The sequence below is a fragment of the Pinus tabuliformis genome, chromosome 3_1 (genome assembly GCF_031772625.1).
Source record: "Pinus tabuliformis cultivar Carrire ecotype Pingquan chromosome 3_1, CPIR1, whole genome shotgun sequence".
Lineage (NCBI taxonomy): Eukaryota > Viridiplantae > Streptophyta > Pinopsida > Pinales > Pinaceae > Pinus > Pinus tabuliformis.
Genome location: NC_142301.1, coordinates 100,458,302 through 100,462,355, shown reverse-complemented (window position 1 = coordinate 100,462,355; position 4,054 = coordinate 100,458,302).

The following is a 4,054-nucleotide window of genomic DNA, read 5'->3' as shown; positions in this document are numbered from 1 at the left end:
GGCAAATCATGGACACTACAACAAATACAAACCTGTACTCCACCAAGGGCCCATCGCAAATCCAAAGAACGAGGGAGGAGTAATTCCCAGAAGGAAATCGACTCAAACAGTGGTTGCTTCAATAAGTACAAAACCATCTTTCTCGGACACTGCTTTCACTGTAAAAACTTCGGTCATCAAGCCAGACATTGTATGGTTCACAGAAGTGAAAAGACAAATCTAAAGGATTGAATAATCAACTCATATGCCCCGAAAAGGCAGGGAAAAATCAAAACCTTTAATACATTTGATCCCTTGACCAAATTTGATTTGATTTGCTCTTCTGCTACAATAATGGACACTATGAACAAGACTGCCCACTCAAAGGAAGAAAGACGAGTAGTAAGAACTCCAGCATGGACAAATGCAGCCCGGCTCTATATGCTCAAAATAAGGGAAACTAGTGGTTTATAGATAGTGGGTGCTCCAGACACATGATAGGAGACAGAAGGAATTTTGTCTCACTGAGAAAAAAGGAAGGGAATGTTTCCTTTGGAAGTGGATCTGGCAGAGTTGCAGGAAAAGGAACAGTTACTCCGATCAATGGAAAAGGAAAATCTCAAGATGCTCTACTAGTTGATGGCTCAAACACAACCTCCTGAGTGTCAGCCAAATCTGTGATCAAGGACATAAGGTCGTTTTCAGCACCAAAGACTGTGAAATTAGGAACTCTGCCTCAGGGAAACTTGTGGCAAAAGGGGTGAGAACATCAGACAACATTTACATTCTGAACAAGATTCAAGAAAATAAATGCTACGTAAGTCAAACAGATGAGAGTTGGCTGTGGCACAAGCGACTTGGACATACAAGCTTCGAAAATCTGATCAATATTAGCAAGATCAAAGCTGTACGAGACATCCCAAGGCTATCCAAACCAAATCAAGCAGTGTGTGGTCCATGTCAACATGGAAAGCAGACCAGAACCAGCCACAAGAAAAAGGAGCTCTATACATCAAAGCCCTTGGAGATCATCCATGCTGATGTGTGTGGGCCAACTAGAAATCAAGCACTCCAAGGAGAAAGGTACTTTGTGTTATTTGTTGATGATTATACTAGAATGATGTGGTTATATTTCATAAAGTATAAATCTAAAACTTTTGAGTCTTTTAAGAATCTAAAAGCCCTTGTAGAAAATGAAAAAGATTCGAAAATTAAGTGCCTCAGAACAGACAGAGGAGGAGAATTCACATCAAACGAGTTTAGTGAGTTATGTAATATTCATGGAATTAAAAGGGAATTATCGGCTGCCAGGACACCTCAGCAAAATGGGGTAGTTGAAAGAAGAAACTGAATAGTCCAAGAAATGGCAAGAACTATGCTATTAGCAGCAGACTTACAACCTAAATTCTGGAGAGAAGCAGTAGGAATAACTGTCTATACACTGAACCGAACTCAATTAAGACCAAATTGTGAAAAAACTCCTTATGAGCTATGGAAAGGAAGACTTGCTTTGGTGAAGCACTTCAAGATCTTTGGAAGCAAGTGCTTCATAAAAATAAATGATGGCTCACCCGGAAAGTTTGATTCTCGGGTTGATGAAGGAATATTTCTTGGATACTCTACAGGGAGCAAGGCTTACAAGTGCTACAATTATCGACTGAAAAAAAATAGTGGAAAGCATTGATGTAAAGGTTGATGAAGATCTTCCAGAAAGGGAAATTGAAGAACATGAAGATGACTCTCTCATTGAAGAAGAAGAACCTAAAAAGAAGAAATAGATGAAGAAGAAGAAGAAGAAGAAGAGGAAAGAGAACCACCTAATACCCCTTCAAAGATGAAGTATGTCCAAAGACATCATCTAGAAGAGCATATCATTGGCGATAGAGATGAAGGTGTGCAGACCCGAAGAAGGATATCAATCACACCCAAGAGAAAAGTCATTGCCCTCCTATCTATGATAGAACCAGAAACATTTGCAGAAGCAAGTAAGGATCCTCATTAGGTAAAAGCCATGGAAGAAGAAATGTCCCAAATTGAGAAGAACAAGACATGGGAGCTGGTACCTCATCCAAAGGACAAAAACATAATAGGAACCAAATGGGTGTTCAAAAATAAAATGAATGAGGAAGGACAGGTTATCAGAAACAAGGTAACACTTGTCTGCAAAGGCTATTCACAAATTGAAGGAATTGAATTTGAAGAGACATTTGCACAAGTGGCCCGTATGGAAGCTATCAGGATGTTCTTGGCATTTTCTTGCTCAAAAGGATTCAAAATCTATCAAATAGACGTGAAATCAACATTTCTAAATGGGGAACTCAAGGAGGAAGTCTACATGGAGCAGCCAGAAGGTTTTGATCTAACAGCAGGAAAGGACTTAGTTTGTAAGTTGAAAAAGGCTTTATATGGGTTGAAACAAGCTCCTAGAGCTTGGTACGCAAGACTGGATCACTATCTACAACAACAAGGCTTCAAAAAGGGAGTGGCTGGAAGCAATATATACATAAAGACAATCAAGGTAAGTTACTAGTTGCTCTTGTTTATGTCGATGATCTGATTTTTGCTAGTAATAATGATGAATTGAGCCATGAATTTTCTCAAAACATGTGAAAAGAGTTTGAGATGTCAATGATAGGAGAGCTGTCCCACTTCCTTGGACTTCAAATATCTCAAACTAGAGCAGGATTGTGTATATCTCAAACCAAATATTTAAAAGACATACTCAAAAAATATGGAATGGAGGATTGTGCACCCATGAGCACACCTATGACCACAAACTGCAAACTGAGCAAATATGATGACTCCCCTCTAGTAGATGCAACTCATTACAGGTCAATGATTGGAGCTCTTCTATACTTAACAGCTACACGACCAGACATAATGCAAATAGTAGGAATGATGGGAAGATTTCAATATGCTCTCAAGCAATTCCATTTATTAGCTGTAAAAAGAATTCTCAGATATTTGAAGGGAACTTCTGATTTCCGTCTTTGGTACCCAAAGGACTCAACATTGACTGTAACTGCATACACTGATGTTGATTGGGATGGAAGTATAGATGATCGGAAAAGCACTAGTGGAAATGCATTCTTCCTAGGAGACTGTTTGGTATCCTAGCTCAGCGAAAAATAGTCATCCATATCATTATCCATAGCCGAAGCTGAGTATATTGCTGCAGCAGACTGTTTTTCTCAGATACTATGGATGAAGGAAGCTCTAAAAGATCTCAACATATGTACAGATCAACCAATTTCTGTCTATTGTGACAACATAAGTGCTATCAGTCTCAGCAAAAATCCTATGATGCACTCAAGAACCAAACACATACCAATCAAGTATCATTTCCTCCATGAACAAGTAGCTGAACAAAACATCGTCCTGGAATATATCAGTACTAACGAGTAGATAGTTGATATTTTCACAAAACATCTTCCTCGAGAAGCATTCAAACATCTGCGTCAAAAGATGGGGGTCATTTATTTATCATCACTCAAGTTCATTCATAAAGATGTAGCAGGATAGGGGGAGCAGTTTGACAGGGGGAGTCCATATACATCCCTTTGCCATTGATGTCAAAGGGGGAGAAAGCAGAAGAATATTGCCATCAATAACAAAGGGGGAGATTGTTGGACACAGATTGTCATTGATGTCAATATGGCAATATTCGAGGAGTAAAGAAAGACGAGAGGAGCAGACAGAGCCGAAGAAGAGGAGCACACAGAGCCATCGGAGTAGGTGGAGAGCGAAGCAGGGGAGCTCTGTGATTCTTTTTTGGTGGGAAGATGAAGCTGCTTATTTGTGTTTTTTATTCAGGAATACTTGGTTTTTAGAAAACCATGGGTAAAGAGAAGACCCACATCAATATTGTGGTCATAGGACATGTTGACTCTAGCAAGTCCACCCCTACCGGTCATTTTATTTATAAGCTTGGCGGTATCGACAAGCGTGTGATCAAGCGTTTTGAGAAGGAAGTTGTGGAAATGAACAAAAGGTCATTCAAGTATGCCTGGGTTCTTGACAAGCTTAAGGCTGAGCGCGAGCGTGGTATTACTATTGACATTTCTCTCTGGAAGTT